The sequence below is a fragment of the Botryllus schlosseri genome, chromosome 15 (genome assembly GCF_051294905.1).
Source record: "Botryllus schlosseri isolate E-star chromosome 15, Bs_hap1, whole genome shotgun sequence".
NCBI classification, from domain to species: Eukaryota; Metazoa; Chordata; class Ascidiacea; order Stolidobranchia; family Styelidae; genus Botryllus; species Botryllus schlosseri.
This window is the reverse complement of record NC_137250.1, coordinates 10,138,351-10,157,124: the sequence shown is the minus strand read 5'-3', so window position 1 is coordinate 10,157,124 and position 18,774 is coordinate 10,138,351. Positions and strand designations below refer to the sequence as shown.

The 18,774-nt window shown below is 40.8% G+C and overlaps 3 protein-coding genes across 12 annotated transcripts in view; 2 read left to right on the top strand and 1 right to left on the bottom strand.

The window, feature by feature from the left end:
• LOC145457734 (ubiquitin-like protein 3) overlaps nt 1–18,774 on the top strand; it is a 245,928-nt gene that overhangs the window by 102,461 nt on the left and 124,693 nt on the right. The window lies entirely within an intron of this gene.
• LOC145457722 (THAP domain-containing protein 1-like) overlaps nt 1–18,774 on the top strand; it is a 474,772-nt gene that overhangs the window by 383,659 nt on the left and 72,339 nt on the right. The gene's annotated exons all lie outside the window — the stretch shown is intronic.
• The window catches only part of LOC145457675 (NFX1-type zinc finger-containing protein 1-like), a 224,795-nt gene that overhangs the window by 171,954 nt on the left and 34,067 nt on the right, over nt 1–18,774 (bottom strand). The gene's annotated exons all lie outside the window — the stretch shown is intronic.

The following is an 18,774-nucleotide window of genomic DNA, read 5'->3' as shown; positions in this document are numbered from 1 at the left end:
CACAACACACAGCCACATATACTCCTGAAACGGATCGTGACCACCTCTGGTCTATGAGCAAAGCTTGGCTAGTGTGACGTCATAACTCATTATGAAGTCCGCTGGTGGACGCTAAAGAGTGTCCGGAATGTGGGTTGCAGAAAATGGTAACCCTAATCTAAACCATGTCACTTTGCTCACAAATCGGAATACAACAACCATTACAGTCGGACACAGTAGATCAAATATAGATGACTTAGGTAAGATTACCTTAGCAACCACTGTAGCCTATTAAAAGTTCTGGCTATCATGCTATGCTATTACTCCTAGGGTGGATAACAGGAGCTGATAGACAGATATGTTTATAGTGATAAAGCTATAACCGCGACCTTCTCAGTCTATAGGCTACTGACCCTTTACGGCTATATTGGAACAGTGAACGGAAGAAATACAATGTAAATTATCAATTTGACATAAATCATTTTGATGTCATTCATCAAATGACGACTCGGGGACGTCAAAATTTAGCAGATGATTATAGTGATAGCTGATACCTGATAGGGCAGTAAACATTGGCTATACCTCTGATCCCTCAAAGTAATGCAAATATATTTCAATTTTGGAGATCATCGTTACCACTCACACTCAGACCAGCGCTAGGGTACGACAGTACGGTACATAAACCGCCTGGCTGTAAGGTAGCAGACGCGGTATTGCTTGCTATTGACACGAAATACAATCAGCTTGTCTAACACTACAATTTATACATTGAATAACAACATACGATACAGCCTCGCACACTACTCTTACACCTCCTACCGACAACTGCCCGGCGTCTTGTTTACGATGACGATAATAAATTAATTATATCCTTCATAATGGATGAGTATTTTGACTAAATTCCAAAATATTTCTGCAAAAAGAAAGATCTCTCTCGTATCGGGGTAATTCCCAGAAATGCGATGACCTGATTTGATTATAGCAGTGTGTACTTTGAGATTTGGATTGGATTGGATTGGGATTGCATTTACCGATTTTCTGAGAGATCCATTGATGTCACTTAGCTGGCACTGGCAATCAATCAATCAGTTTTTATTAATATTTTCGCCATTTCAAAACATCACAAGACTGTGATACAATGAAAAGAAGCAAGGTGTCGAAACAAACTTGGAGTAGCCTTTATAGGATCTGTTATGTTCTTGATCTTGTTTGAACAATAGCTCAAACGACGAGGTTGCAATATGAAGTCAGTATATTGTGTACAGCAGAATAACTTTAAGACAAGCGACACGATCCAGGAGTTCAGTTAAACGGAAGACGAGTAGACAACAGAACACAGGGTATAAATACGAAGCACGACACACGAAGAAATAATGATTGGCGGTAATTACTAATCCTAGATAAATAAGAGGCAAACGATACCAACGTATGCATGCATGCATGCATGCAAATGCATGAACATAACAGTCCTCCCCTGTAAGTTAGAAGTACAAGGTAATTTAAGTTGGCCGATAGAAATCAGTTTGGGTCCTAATTCTAAGCAGATAACGTCTGCCCGACGTTCGAGCAGGACTAGCTGCAGAGGGCGTTCTGCCCTATTCCTAACCAATGGTTGCTCAGCTTGGGACTGATGAGGCTGAGCAACTTCCTGTGTGGCTGTATGTATCATTACTTGTGGAAATCAAGTGTGGTTAGAGTTGGTTTTTATGCCTTCTCCAATACCCATGATCTGTTTTTATAATGTACACAACACGCCCTAGTATTTCCATCACCACGCCAGCAACCCACTTTGGTCCGCGTCGGTAACTGCAAGCGTAAACAGAGGAACCAATCTCGAAATGAGTGACGGATTGTCTAGGCGTAATGGGTTTCGATTTATCGAAGGGCGAGCACAAACTTAACAAATTGCGCGGCTGCCGACCATGTAAAATCTCAGCAGGCATTTTCCAGTCTATGCCCGGGTGCGGTGCACACTGCACATCGGTAAGTAGCGAGAAGTGTTTGGAGCGCGAAGTTGAGATCTTTTCCCCGTCGCAAATTTTTATCAATCCAGCTTTCAAAGTCCGGACGAAACGCTCCGCTTCCCCGTTCGAGGCAGGGTGAAAAGACGGTGATACGATATGGCTGATTGCCAAATTAGAACAAAGCGTATCGAATTCATTCGATGTGAATTGCGGCCCACCATCCGTGACAATTGTTACGGGCAAGCCTTCGATAGAGAAGACTTCCCTCAAAGCGTTGACCACACACAAGGTTGTGGTAGAACCGATATTCATTACTTTAACGAAAGGATATTTCGAATGCGCATCGACGATGACAAGAAACATTTTATTGTTTATTGGACCTGCGAAATCCAAGTGAATTCGTTCAAAGCTTTCAGAAGTTTTTGGCCATTCGCGATACTGACGATCAGGCGCTTTCATTACCTTACGGCAGGGTCGGCAACCTTTTACTAGTCACGGGCCAAATGTCGAGTGCAGAACTCGTTGGCGGGCCGGACTTTTCGTATTATAATTCACACTCACTGCAGTATATTACGCTACATTTTTGCGATCTCAATCATACCAATCACAAAAAGATAAAATGTATATGCGCTTAAACAACACAGCATCAATGTGACACTTGATGCTGCTTTCTTTTTGAAAGTTTTTTCAACGTGTGGTGCCTAGTCAGATGAAGCTAGAAACTAGACATTTTCTAAATGGGCGTCGGGCATGCGCGATCTTGGTTTGCTCTTCGCGAATTTCATTATTGAAAACAATTGTTTACATGTGTATTTGCTACCGAACATAGATGCCATCTATTTTGAATGTTTGGTCAAGCTGGGACCACTTTCAAGGAGGAACTTTTTGTAAACATCAATCCGCGCGATATGCCCCTTGTATGCATATTTCCTCCGTCCCTGCCTTGCATTTCAATAAGGTGCATTCGAAATTTTGTGGGAATTTTATTGACGTCCACATCAAACGGAGTACTGAATAGCCTGAATTTATTTTCTAGAGAACGAATGTCGGAAACTCGTGAGGAAAATTTAGTAACTCAATTTCGTATCGCAGTGACTCAGTGTTGCAACTAGATTTGCTCTCTTACAGTGTAGGAAAGTGAGCATGACTTTTTTGTCCAATTTACGCCTCATTTACATGCCCAGAGTCACAGTTTTGTTTCAAATGTGATTATGCCTCGCCACATCTCATTTATCAGCTGTTTCTTCCCCTAAAGTTGCAAATTCAATTTATTCAGATGTGACGTTAAATCTAACAAGAAAACTTACACACTCGTGCAACCGTAACTCGACTTAGCCAGCGAACATCGCCATATAGGTTTTCTGCTTCTAGTAAGATGTGGCGAAACTGTCGTTGATTCAGTTTTTGTGGGACATACTACAGGTAGGCTGATACCGGCTACGCACCAGTTTTATGCCGTGACAATAGACTAGTACAATGTACTTATATCGTGACAGTGCTACAATTTTTCTACACAGTGCTAATTCAATTCAACAAGAAACGACGGGCCGCATTCTCGTGCTAACTAATCATTATGCCGCGGGCCGGACGATTTCACATGGCGGGCCGGATCCGGCCCCCAGGCCGTAGGTTGCCGACCCTTGCCTTACGGCAAGCGTCGCAACTCTTAACTAGATCTTCAATGTCGCGATTAATGGAAGGCCATGCGATGTAACGTCGAGCCATCTGCTTCATTTTCGCGATACCCCAATGTCCTTCGTGCAACAATGATAAGGCTCGCGAGCGAAGGGACTGCGGAATTACTACGCGCTGAAAACCATCAATATTGAGCATGACTATGTCTTCGTGCAGAGAGAGCGAATGTTTGCGAGTCGAAAACCAAGAAAAATCAGACACTCACCTTAGCCTAGGCCAGGGGTTCTCAAAGGGTGGGCCATGGCCCACTGGTGGGCCACAGAGCATTTTGAGGTGGGCCACAGAGCTATTTAGAAAATTTCAAAATTAATGTAGGTTTAGTTATATTTCTTACGTTATTCGCTAAAAATATATTCATATTAACTAATTATACGTACACATTACCTATACGTGTGGCGAGATAGCGCAGTGGTATAATCCGCGGCTGCAACACCAATGGATGCGGGTTCGAGTCCGACCGAGGTCGACTTCCGAATTCCGATATCTAAGTGTTGGAGGTTTACCTAGGCTCCTCCTCGCCACCTCATCCGCGTCAGCGGTGTCTTACAAAAGCCTAGAGGTGGGCCGTGCTATAAGTCGGCAGCTACGGAAAATAACAAGAATATCGGCCTGGTGTAAATGACCATAGTAGTCGACAAACACCATGAATACCCCAAAACAAACAAACAAAACGTAGGCTACATAAAGTTTTTCCATCCGACTCTGACTATAGACGTATAGTGGCACGTATGAAGTCAGCAGGTACAAATCGAAAACGTTAGGGAGAAACGGTGACTTTTTCTACTGGCTATGACAACCTACGGCTAACAGCAACTAAAATAATTTCAAGCGTATAATAACTGGAAGATAATGCTGAAGTAACCAAGTAGTCTGGCAGGGTCATATGTCGTATGCTGTTGAAAGGGGTATGCAATGAACTCGCAATGAAGTGCAATTGATGTATACAGATTTACTGTACTACGGCAGGCCGTAATATTGTAAGCTAAAAATAGCCATAATTGCAAATTATTAGCAACTTCTGGCGGAGGTATACTGCACCACCGCAACAAATCTTAATGGATTGAGGATTTATCGGAGCGCATTAATCTTTGAAGTCGGTTTAAAATGTCCGACTTGGAAATCATTGTACATAATGAAAGAGTCACAGGAATAAATTGTATCATTGGATTGAATATTCTGACATCGCAACTTCAGTTGTTTTGGTACAAGACATACAAAGTACATCATGCATATTGAAAAATCTTTCGTCACTTCTCTGTAGTACCCCATTCACCAATGAATTGTTCGATGCTGGCCCAGAATGATTATAATATTCCCCACAATAGTATCACTAAAGTCCCAATCACGCAGTGTGGGGATCTGATCATTGTGTTTCGCGACGCGAATGGAGCAGCGGACGAAAATAATCTACTTAGGAGTTTTAGCTGATGATCTACCAGGGCCGTAACTGCCGCATCCACACCCCCAATTGGGGAACTCGAAGGGGCCCAAGATTATTTCGTTGGTCGTTTGTTGGAGGATATTTATTCAACTTGAATTTTTTTTTCGCGCTTTGCGCGATTTCATATCCCGGGAGATCGAGATTTAAATATCATCAGTTAAACAAAAATACACATATTTTAGAGAAATAGGCATATCAGCACTGTCCATGACCACGCATTAAACAGGATTATGACTCTAAAATATCAGGTGGGCCACAGCACATTTTTAAACCGGAAAATGGGCCACGGCCAAGAAAGGGCTGAGAACCCCTGGCCTAGGCGAAGTAAAGAAGGGGCTGAATGAAAAGTAACGCAGAGAATATAAGACGCAAGCGACAAATTGAGGTTGCAACAAAGTTTCTCGTCCTACAACGATTTTACAAAGTCTGCAAAGTTATTACTTCATGTCAGTGTTGGGATGACTCGAGTCACCTTTTTTGTATGACTTGACTTGACTCGAGTCACTTTGCTAAAATGACTTGACTTGACTTGACTCGGCGTATCAGAAACGTGGATTGACTCGTGACTCGGAGCAAAATTCACGAGTCAATTTCAAGTCATCAAGTAACCGGTGTCGATAAAAATCATTGTATCTTCTGTATGTTCAGATTGTTCGCGAATCGCTGGTGTAACCCGTGAGAGCGACCAATCATTCAATGACTGTGTGTTTCACTGAGCCTCGATTGTTCTCACATAAATAAAATGACTACAAACGTAGTGATTGAAGCGTATAGGTTACGTTGTCGTAAACTAGTAGTAGTGGAGTATCTTAACGGCATAATATTCATTTCTGTTTTCTGTTCTTATACCTTATCCAAACCTCTTGTTTCATTGCAATTGAATTCAAATATAGTTTATATAATCCTCAACCATTGGCGCAGGCTCGAATTGTATCATATCAATATGCAAATGAGTAATGTATTGCATCTTATCAATTCGTTTCTCAATTTTGGCAGGTAACTATAAACCGAAGCTATGCAATTACTTACGTATAGTCTAGCAGTTCTACGTATATGTGAGCGGTACAGCGCCTTCGTGCGTGCATATTTAACTCTATATTCGTTCATCGGTTCAGAATCAATGACCACATCAATCTGTATTTCAGACAGCTAGCAAAATGCAATGACGTAATCATGCCTCATACTTCGAAAAGGCAATTTGACTTGAATTGTGACTTGACTCGTGACTTGACTTGACTTGACTCGACTTGACTCGAGTCACCTCCAAAAATCGAGTGACTTGACTTGACTCGAGTCACCTTCGAAAATCGATTGACTTGACTTGACTCGAGTCAAAATGTGCAATGACTCGAAATGACTCGTGACTCGAAGGTAGTGACTTGATCCCAACACTTTCATGTACTTTGACACTCATTGATCATTTTTTTTCTTTTTACATTATTATATTGGCATAAGATGAAGGCTATAGCTTTGTAAGTGGAATTCCCAGTTTGAGTCGGACAATAGGATTAGGAAGGAAGCTTCTGATTTGGATTGGATTAGGACATAGAAATTTCTAATCCGCTCATCTCTCCACCTTTTGAACTCTGCTCGGTGATATCAAATAGGCCTACTTCGCATTCATAATATTCTAATTATCTTAGTTATCTATAAGTGGTCGGGAACCTATGGCTGTTTTAATGAAAAAATATGGCTCTTTGATAAGTTTCTAATTTGGCAGTTTGTTCGCATCGTGTCAATATTGCTGAAGGTTTTCGATAAATTTTACAATGGCTGGAATCAATATTATGGTGGTAGATGAGACAATTCTTAATGGGGTCAAACCAGTGGCGTATCCTGGGGTTATAAGTTCTGAAACCCCTTCTCAATATCATAAATTTTGGGTATAAACTATTAGCTGCTGATCATTGCTATAAGTACATTAATATTCATTTTCTATTATAGCCAATATTATATGCTTCGACCAATTCCGGGGTAGGGGTAAGCATCGGACAAATCTAATCTGTCGAGTTCGATACGAAGTTTGCATAATGGCGAAACAAAAGTTGCTGTCAATATCATATCCAATATCCCAATTCGATGCAAATGATATTGCACTACTTGGAATCTTGGATTGCGCTACGCGTTGGTTAATCAGAGAGAGCAGACAAGACGACGCCTGTATGGCAATGCAGTTTTTAATCCACATTGTTCTGATGATCATCAGCGCGTGAAACAAACTCGATCCATTGGAAGTGACATTCCCCATTGTCATTTCCCATTCAAAATGTGGACACAAGCAAATCTGACGGCTCACTGCGATTGGGTTACGTCACACTTTCCATCAGGCCAAAGCCAATTTTACGGTAATTTTTGACCAGCTTGCCGAGCGCGAAAATTGTAACGCAACCATGCCGTCTGGAATAATATGGCGCAGCTCAGGAACAAGTGCGGACGAGAGTGAGAGTGTGAATGCCGAATCGCTTGCGCAAACAATGACCAATACGCTTGCGGTTTGCGCTGCTCCTCACCTGCTCCCAGGCGGCATTGTTGCGTCACAATACCAAACTCTGTTACAATGCAACATTCTAGGCTGATTTTAGGGGGTTCCAGGCAGGATTGTAACCAAGTCACAAGTCAATCTCACTTTTATAGTTTTGACTCGAGTCAAGTCGAGTCATTTTCAATTCACCACCGAGTCAAGTTCGAGTACAAGTCACGGAGTAGAGTGTCGAGTCCGAGTCATAGTGTTTTGACTCGAGTCCGAGTCCGAGTCATTGTGTTGACTGTTCAGTTCCGAGTTGAAGTCTTGCTAAAACACACCTTTTCCAACTCTACTTGGTGGTATCGAATCCATCGCATTCGTAATATACCAGATTTCCCCACTTTTTCAAAGTACCAGTACTGCTAGACGAAATAATAATAGTTCGATAACTTCACTATTCTTCGAAATCACAATGAAACACCCAATCTCGAGTCACATGACTTGGTCCGAGTCATGTGCAATGATTCGGGTACAAGTCGAGTCAATACACAAATTGTCGACTCGAGTCATTTTTCATTTTTTAAGGAAATGACTCGAGTCAAGTCGAATCACCAAAAAATCGCGATCCGAGTCGAGTCATGACTCAAGTTGTAGCGGTCGATGCGACGACTTGTTGCAAGACACGCTGGTATAGTGCTCGATGCTACAGTTCCTGTTGTACGCACTAGCCGACTGACTAATGACCGCTCGAGTTCTCTTGCATTTCTATGATCACACACGCAGATCCAAGGAGCTTTCTTGAAATAACACAGAACAGCCAAATAGTAGTGATTAGTGGTCAGAAACTTGTAGATTTACCAGGATCAAATCAGACTGCACTATATTAACGAATATAGAAAGAACCAAGTGAAATGAATTCAATTGTCTATAGGGCCTATAGTATACGATTCTGCGACTGAAGCACGAGCACGCCCGCTACACTTGGCGATCTCTCATAGCATGTGCTTCGCAGTCTGCAGACTACTTTGTCAATAAGATTAAGGTCGGGGAAACGATGTTGGGTGCAGGTGGGGGTGAGAAGATTATTGGCACCCTGCTGGAACAGCTGTTACACAAGTCATTACAACCCTGGTTCCAGGACCACGAGCGGGCAATGAGTACCGCGGCAGCATTCGATTGATACAAATTTTATCAATTTTCGCTTTCGGCAAAATGGTCAAAAATTACCGTAAAATTGTCTTTGGCCAAATGGAAAGTGTGACATGGAGCAATCGCAGTGAGTAGTGAGATTTGCTTGTGTCCACACGATTGTAGGAAACTATAGTACTAATGGTAGGTATGGTAGCCGTTCTGATTTGCAAGCTTCGCTAGCAGGTAGCCTACGCATATATTTGACTGCATGATTATTCGCATAATGCCGCCGGCTCAAATTATATTCACGGAGACCTGCTCGGTGCTCACTGTAACCGCATACTTTTGAAGCCTATTCAGGGTACAAGACCACGTTGCACTGTCAGCTGTCGCTATGCTTCGGTTATCAGTCAAGCACGCATCTTCTTGTATGAAGTACGGTTTTTTGATGATACAAGTTCCCAGCGATAAAACAACTGACCAAATTCTTAATGCAAATACGACAATTAACTACAAATGAAAGCCAAATATTACCCTAAAAATATTGCCTTAACTAATACACGGCAAATATCGCTGCTTTCTAGCACAGCGAGTGTACCGCGAGTAGTGGTGAAATACAATAACCTTTTCAATTATTCATATCGTTAAAATCAACAAGCAGTGGCGCATGCCGAAACCATTAAAGGGTGAAATAGTGGAATGTTACATTCGATAGTGAAATTCTGCCAACACTTCACCATAAAAGACCGTTTCGCGGCACCTCAAACCACCCAATTGGGTGGGGGGCGAGCTTGAAGGGGGCCCAAAATTATTTCGTGAATTACCATAAATTATAGAGTATTTTTTTGGAAATTTATCCAACAATTTCAAAAATTTTCGCGCGATTTAATTTTGCTAAATATCTTGATTATCGGGTACCGCCCTTTCCTCAACAAAAATACGCATGATTTATAAAGATGTGCACTTCGGCATCGCACCATTACTGCGTCACGACGCACCAAGACAGATGAATTAAGTTATAGGCCATGTAACATGCGACTCCGAGAAGTGTGCCAGAACGATCAGCAGCGAGAAGACCTTTGCCGAAAAGGAATGCCCTTGTGCTGACCGAAAACTTCGATATAGCCTATGTTTAATTGTCCATAGACGTCTAAATGGCTGGCGCCGAATGTTCCTGTCCTGGCGATCTGAAACACACAGGACAAATGCCATCCCGCAGGGAAATATTATTTGTCAGTAAAGAAATACCAATTTGAAATCGTGTGTGTCTTTCAGTTTAGTACGTGCTAGCGATTTCCATATCTTTTGACATAGCAGATAGGAGCTGGTCACGAAATAGCACCATGTAAAAGAGGTGGTCAAAGTAGTGAAGAAAGCTACTCAAGTAGAAGTGGAAGTAGCGACGAAAAAAATCTACTCAAGTACGAGTAGAAGTACTTCCTTCATAAGCAACCTAAAACTACTTGAAGTAGAATTAGATTTGACTGACTTTAAATGTACTCAAGATAGTAAGTAGTTTTGAGAACGATAGTATTAATTCGTTGGCATTGTTCTCAAAAGCTGCAAATTGAGGTATGCGGAACGTGTAGAGAGCTAGATTCATGTTGATGCATCCCAGGAGGTGTCAATTTTTGACAGGATAAGCAGTCGCCCACATCGCGGGATGTAAATGATAGTATTTTGATATGGAAATGCGATACTAATTCTTTGTTTACATTTACACGAACATCCCGTTTTAGAGAATTTCATGGCATAGCGCCCTCCCCCATATTATAAGGCTGCTAGTTCAGTCGACCAGCAATACGGAGAAGTTGTGTCGGATACGGCATGCGCGATTAGTATACGTTAATTAAAAATATGTCTGATCGTAAAAATGCCATATAGGCCTAGTGTATAGCTTTATTTTCGGAAAATATAAGGCATTACTACACTTGCTTTTATACTTCAACATGTATGTTTTCCAGATAAAAGAACTGAAACTATAATTAGAACTCAACGTACAAATACTACTTCTATAAAGCGGAAAATATATTTCATGCCTTTTGTCCAGAAAGTTTCAACGGTGGTCTGCTAAAACAGGTCTAACGTTAAAAAAGTCAAAGTCCACTTTTCCAGATTAGGACACGTCACGGGCTGCTAGGTATAATAGGTTATTGCTAGATTAAGAAACGATAGTTTCAAACGTTATGGGGGGCCATACTTACTGTGATGTAATATTCAGTATAGGCGACAATGCGGTGTGAACGGAACCACGCCACCCGGTATCTAAGTCAGCGATACTTTCGTTAAAACATATTTGTCACTCCATATATATCTACTGTGCGCGAAGCGCAACGAAAATTCTGGGTATTGCATGACTTTTATGAAAAATTAAATGTTGGTACTGCGTGAAAACAGCTCCGAAATTCCTTGGGCTATCTTTTTTATTGGCGGATTAAACTACTTCTACTTGACAGAGTAAAAATAGTGAAAAGTAAGTAAGTAGTTCACAAAATATTATGAAGTAGAAGTGGAAGTAGCGAAAAATAGATCTACTTGAGTAAGTACCAGAAGTAGAGGAAAACTACTTGAGTACTTGGAAAAAGTAGAAGTACTTCGTTACTGACCACGTCTACATGTAACGAAGTCAATATACCAACGGGCCCACCCGAAGATGTTTATTTATTATTTAGGGGCCCTACCTTTTCCAGCACACCTCACTCAGCTCTACCGGTAAATCTGATTACGTGAGCAGAGAGAGGATAAAAAATCGATAGCCAGGTACGCGATTCCCGATCATATTGACCGATTCGAACATGAATTATATTAATTTTTCGCGCTTCGGGCGTTTAGGTTATGTAAGGTGACTCACTAACAGAGGTGGTCTAAGTAGTCGAGAAAGCTACTCAAGTAGAAGTAGAAGTAGCTACGAAAAATATACTCAAGTACGAGTAGAAGTACTTTTCCCGTAAGTCACCTAAAACTACTTGAGGTAGAAGTAGAATTGACAGACTTTAAATCTACTCAAGTAAGTAAAAGTTTTGAAAACAGTCTTAATTCGTTCGCATGGACTGTCAAAAGCTGCAAATTGAGCTATGCTGAAGGTGCAGAGAGCTTGATTCGTATTGATGCATCTCAGGAGCCGTTGGAGGTATCAATTTTCGACAGAATAAGCATTCTTTCGCATCATGGGATACAAATTATAGTATTGATATGGATATGCGATATTACCCCTTTGTTTACTAGAAGACCCCGTTTTAGAGAATATCATGGCATGGCGCTATGCGCCTCTACCCCATATTATAAGGCCCCAAGCTTAGGCGGAGAGCAATACGGAAAAGTTGTATCGTATACGGTTTCAACACTCTGCGCGATTAGTATACGTTAATAGCAAATATTGTGGATCGTAAAATTTATATTTAGTGTATCTTTATTTTCGGAAAATAGAGGCATTACTACACTTGCTTTTATGCCTCAACAATTAACATGGATGTTCTGCAGACAAAAGAACTCAAAGTATGATACTCCGAGTATCGTACTCGGAATTGAAAGTAAAATAGAAATACCACTTCTGAAAACCGGAAAATATATTTCATATCTTTTGTTTATAAAGCTTTAAATGTGATCTGCTAAATCAGGTGTAACGTTCCAAATAGCTGGATATTCCAGATTAGGAGGACACGTCATGGGCAGCTAGATAACGATAGGATATGTAATCGCTAGATTGCGAAACGGTAGTTCAAACGTTATGGTGGGCCATATTTACTGTGATGAAATATTTGATATGGGCGACAATGCTGTGTGAACGTAACCATAAGCAATCCGGTACCTAAATTATATTCACTGATACTTTCTTGAAAACATATTCGTAACTCCATAACTACAGTGCGCGAAGCGCAACAAAATCTCTGGGCTTTACTTGACTTTTATGAATATTAAATGTTGGTACTCCTTGAAAACAGCCCCGAAATTCCACTGGCTATCCTTCGTATTGGGGATTAAACGACTTCTACTTGACAAACTGAAAATGGCGAAAAGTAAGTGAGTAGATCACAAAATATTACAGAGTAGAAGTAGAGCAAATCAGATCTACTTGAGTAAGTATCAGAAGTATAGGAAAACTACTTGAGTACTTCCGAATAGTATAAGTACTTCGTTACTGACCACTTCTGCTTACTAAACATTACATCAAATTTAGCTGATAGGCTTACGTAGCGGCAAAAAGCGTGAATGCTGAGGGGGTCTGGGGGCGAAGCCCCAGGTATTCGGTTTATCACCCTATGGGTGAGCCAAGACCAACGTTTTGGGGGGATGGGCTGACGAAGTCCTGTTACGGACCTGATAGTAAGCACATATTTAGTGTTCCAAATCTTGTTGAATGTCGGCCTACAACACCATCTTTCATCCCATTTCTTGAATTAGGATTGGAAACACATGACAACAATGGTGTGGACACAAGCCAATCTCACGGCTCATTGCGATTGGGCTAAGTCACACTTACCATTTCACCAAAGGAAATTCTACGGTAGTTTTTGACCGGCTTGACGAGCACGAAAATTGGTATCAATTGAAAGTTACCGCGGTACTGATTGCGAATATATAAATTTTATTCTGCTCGTCGTCCTGGAACCTACTAAGGTGGGTGTCTGATCTTAATGGCTACTCCAAGTTGTTTCGACACCCTCCTATCTTTTCATTGTATCGCAGTCTTGTGATGTTTTGAAACGATGAAAATATTAATAAACCTGACTGACTGACTGACCCCAAAAATCAGCCTCGAATGTTGCATTGCAACGGAGTTTGGTATTGTGTCCAGCCCTCATAGTACGATGTAGGCTACATGTGAATAAACATGAACACAATGGGGTGTGTAACGTGTATCAGTTGATGTGACGTTTTACGGTGACACCATAGTGTCCTATATGGTGTCGACACAAGCAAATCGCACGGTTCAATGAAATTGTATCACGTCACAGTTTCCATTTGGCTACAGGCAATTTGACGGTGATTTTTGACCGGCTTGCCGAGCATTAAATTTGATGAATCGGGTATCAATCGAAAGCTGACTCTGCACTGATTACGAAAATATAAATTTTATTCCGCTCGCGGCCCTGGAACCCCCCCAATCAGCCCCCTAATTATTCATTGTCGAGTAGATTGGCAGTGTGACGCAACAATGCGGTCTGGCGAAACGAGAGACTAGCTCAAGAGCAAGGATGCGGCCGAGCGGCGAGAGTGGGATCAGCTGACGTCGCGGCAATAGCGATGTGCAAACGCGCCACAGTGAAACGCTGCGCTGTTGACACTTTTTCTATGCGTTTCGGTACAAGCGAGCACACACCAGCCTTTCCTTGACTTGTAAGAGTAGAACTGGGTCCACAGAATGTATTAGGGCCCTACCAATTTTCGCGCAATATCCTTCAGCTGATAAAGATATGTAGGCTACGTCTAAGTAGTCTACATTGGATATGTCAGATTATTATGATATCGATTGCCTTAGCCCGCTTGTTGCGTGGGGCTCCAGAGATGCGTGGCGCTGTTGATACTTTTTCTATGCGCTTCGCTAAAAGCGTTCGAAAACGTTTTTTCTTTTTATTAATTAACGGGTATTTGCGCATCATGAATGAAACATGAATACTTGAATTGCTGTTAATTACGACGCTACGGTTGTCAAGGAGCACGGTTGAATTTATGATTATTCAATTACATGTTCAACAGCAGCAATTGTAATTGTAATTGTAATGTAATTGAAGCACGCAAGGAGTTATTGTAATTGTAATTTGATATTTTTAGCATGGAGTAATTGTAATTGTAATTGAAACATGCATGAAAGTAATTGTAATTGTAATTGAACTGAAATAATGTAATTGATCCAACTCTGGACACCATTGTGTCGTATATGATGTGGACACGAGCAAATCTCATGGCTCAGTGAAATTGTTCTACGTCACACTTTTTATTTGGCTAAAATCCCCCCCCCAAAAAAATCAGCCTCGTTAGTTGTAAACGGAGTTTCGTATTGTGACGCAGCCATGCAGTCTGGGAGCAGGTGAGAAGCAGCGCAAACCGCAAGCGTATTGGCCATTGTTGCGCAACCGATTGAGCATTAGGGTGGTTCAAAAATAACCTTTTCTCCTGAATCTTGCAGGTTACTTGATTAAATCGTTAGGTTGCCTTAAAAAACGACGCACACCAAATTTGAATTCATTCCAACCAATATTCGCGGATTTCGTAGAGTTTGAAAATTTTGAATTTGCCTAAAAATGCAAAAAAAAAAAATTTTTCAAATTTTTCTGCCAACCCCATGAAATTGTTGCGCTGTCTTCGAAAACGATGCAAAACAAATTTGACTCAATTCGAAGCCGTAGAAGTGGAGTTATTTCAGTTTTTCTTTGATAATTCTGGGATTATCCTTGATTGGTGGATCATCTCAGAATTATCATCAAAAAACTTGAATAACTCCGCTTCTGCAGCTTGGAATTGAGTCAAATTTGTTTTCCATCGTTTTTAAAGACAGCGCAACAATTTCATATTGTTGGAAGGAAAATTTGAAAAAAATTTTTTTTTGCATTTTTAGGCAAATTCAAAATTTTCAAACTCTACGAAATCCGCGAATATTGGTTGGAATGAATTCAAATTTGGTGTGCGTCGTTTTTTAAGGCAACCTAACGATTTAATCAAGTAACCTGCAAGATTCAGGAAAAAAGGTTATTTTTGAACCACCCTATTGAGCATTCACACTCTCACTTTCGTGTGCACTTGCTCTTGAGCTGCTCAGACGCCGCGGTTGCGTCACAATACTAAACTCCGTTACAATGCAACATTCAAGGCTGATTTTGGGGGTTTCTGGGGCCACAAGCAGAATAAAATTTATATTTTCGCAATCAGAATCATCATCATCATCATTGGTTTATTAGCAATTTTATCAGTTCAATACACCACAAAAAATGCGATACAATGAAAAGACAGGAAGGTGTCGAAGCGACAAGGAGCAGTCTATGGAATCTGACACCCACCTACCGCGGTAGCTTTCGACTGATACCCGTTTTGTCAAACTTAAGGCTCGGCAAGCCGGTCTAAAATTACCGTCAAATTGCCTTTAGCCAAATGGAAAGTGTGACGTAGGCCAATTTCAATGAGCCGTGAGATTTTCTTGTGTTCAGTAGGCTATTGAATATTTCATCTCAGACGGCCATTCTTTTTATGTGAGTCCTGAAGTTATGAAGCGAGTCTCCCTGGTGATTCCTCTAATTTGAAAAATACAAAATAAGGTCATCAAGCATTTTGCAAATTATTGGAGGTTTCGCGGACCCCCGGTTGAGATTGAGAACCGCTGAATTACGGCTTAATTATACAACTGAGAAAACACAATTTTTTTAAATAACATTTTTAAAACACTGTTCAAACATAAAACACATGATACGAATCCTACGATCCCTCGGGACTCCCGCAGATCATCGATCCAGTCAGCTGCATTGATGGAGTAGAAAAAGTGTCTTGCAAGTAGAGTCTCGCGTCATGTTTTAAACTAAGTGTTTCAAAACATCAACTGTTTCAAACGCAACCCTACATATAACGTAGTTTTACGATATTCATTCTTTATCTCCATCGTACCATATATATGATACATTGTCTGTACACGCAACACATATTTGGGCTGGCCGAGCATATCAGCCCCGATGTTATAGTAAATGGGCGGCATAAAATTTTGAATGGATATTTACGTTTCCAATGCATCAAACTAAAAGCCTTATCGGGCTGATTTGCTGGAAATAAGTTAACTTCATTGAGATAGCCACGTTAAAATCACGGTGATATAATTCGCACGTAAAATAGCCTACTTTACACATTCAAGTTGTCAATCACGAAGAGGAAATAAACTGAGGGTAAAATACAGGAAATATTGTTCCCAGCTGATAGTCAACATCTGGTAGTCTGATTTGTCGCCACTATGTTGATCTCACTATGTCAGAACTGAGCTTGAGTATGTTTCCTTCACGGCGTAAAATGATATTTTTCATGACTACTGTGGGAGAATGTCTACCAATGACGTGAGGTCAGAAAAGGCAAACGAGGCAGTGCCTCTTCCGTCATCAAGATGAATAAAAGAAAATCGTTAAAACCACCAATGATTTTTTCGATTCATGTTCATGAACGAGGAAATTTGAGCATCTTTATCCCGAAAACCCTGAAATTGGCATTTTATTGCCCGAAAATCTAACGCGAAGGATAGGTGAGGGTCAATAAAGTGATAGGGCAATTCATCGTCAGCTTAGGATTTATTATAATTGGTATCAATCAGATGGTATTGTTGCACTGATTCTGAATATCTTAATAAGAGCACCAGGACCGCCTCTAAAACAGCATAGAATGTGAAATCTGGCTTTGTTACGTGCAATGACAGCGCATAGAAACAATAACTAAGCGAGGCACTGATTAAACTGCCTCTCTGACTGTTGGCTCACAAATCCGAAAGTTCAAGCGCAGTGAAACAACGCGCCGTCGACTTCACAAACCGATGTTGATGTAGTATGAATCATGAAGTTGTGATGTAGCCGAAATGTAGTGCAGGGCAAATACATTCCCTTAGTGATGTAGCTGTTACGTATTTTATACGTATATTATACCTTCAATTGTGGATCTGTAGTAGCTTCTTACGTAGCCTACGTGCGGTGACATGCAGCCAGCGGAGGCAAGTGCGGCAGTGGCTCACCGGTCGTCATGATAAGAAAATGGTGACATATTCAATGATTATAAGGCCTATAATTATGTGTATTTTCCATCGATGTTCAATGTTCATGAGTGACTTATTTGGAATCATTTTAACAACAAAATCACGGAATTTACACATTGCAGATTACAAAAATTCGAAGTTGAAACTTATAGTCACTACAAGTGAACCTCCCTAGTTTTGAATCGAGAGACATTTTCAACACGCCGCCGAGTCAATTCAAGTCAGAGAGAAAAGTGTCGAGTTCGAGCCCCGGTTTTATATAGTGTTCAGCGTTCGAATGAAGTTCAAGTCGCACGTTCAACTGACTTTTTTTGAAACTCTTCGGCAGTGTTGGGATCAAGTCACTACCTTCGAGTCACGAGTCATTGCAGATTTTGACTCGAGTCAAGTCAAGTCAATCGATTTTCAAAGGTGACTCGAGTCAAGTCAAGTCACTCATTTTTTGGAGGTGACTCGAGTCAAGTCGAGTCAAGTCAAGTCACGAGTCAAGTCACAATTCAAGTCAAATTGAATTTTCGAAGTATGAGTGATGATTCAAAGTCATTAAATTTTGCTAGCTGTGTGAAAGACAGATTAATTGATCATTTATCTTGAATCAAATAACGAATATCTAGTTAAATATACATCCAAAAAGACGTTGCCTCCCTCACGAACACATAGAACTGCTAATAAAATACGTGAGTAACTGTACAGCTCCATGCTACAGTCAGTTATTATCAGCCAATATATAGGACCTAATACGAAGCTTCGAGAAGTTGAAACAAATTGATATGGTACAATTGCCTACACTACCCAATACCCATCTACACATCCGTAAGAATGTAAACGCACAAACTATATTTGTTCGATTTAAATCATACAAGAGCAGGGGCGTAGCCAGCCGAAAAAAAACGGGGGATATTTATTAAAACGGGGGATATTTTTTGAAAAGATGATATTCGTTATGCTAACCACTTTATTGCGGTTTAATACACACCAATGCCGATACAACAAGGGTAAGATAATCTCGTTTGTGTTTTTTACGTCTTTATATACATGGACATTTGCCAGTTATCTTAAAATATAGCTCTATTATGCGCAGTCGCATGCTACAGTAACAAACGGAAGGCGCTTTTGCCTTGCGCGCCACTATTTGGCGACAGCGAGGTATCTTGACCTTAATTACCAAAGCGAGGATGTAATCACGAAAGTGCGCGCAGATCATATTACAACACAGTGGAAGATCTCTCCATTTTGCGCTCAAAGACGAACACTCGAACAGTGAAGATACGCAAATGAATTATAGTCTGTTGCCGTTTGATACAAACAATCTGGATTAATTTTGTTTTAAATCAATATGATTTTTACTGTCTGCCAAGATGGTGTGTGGAGATGGTAAAGACTAATT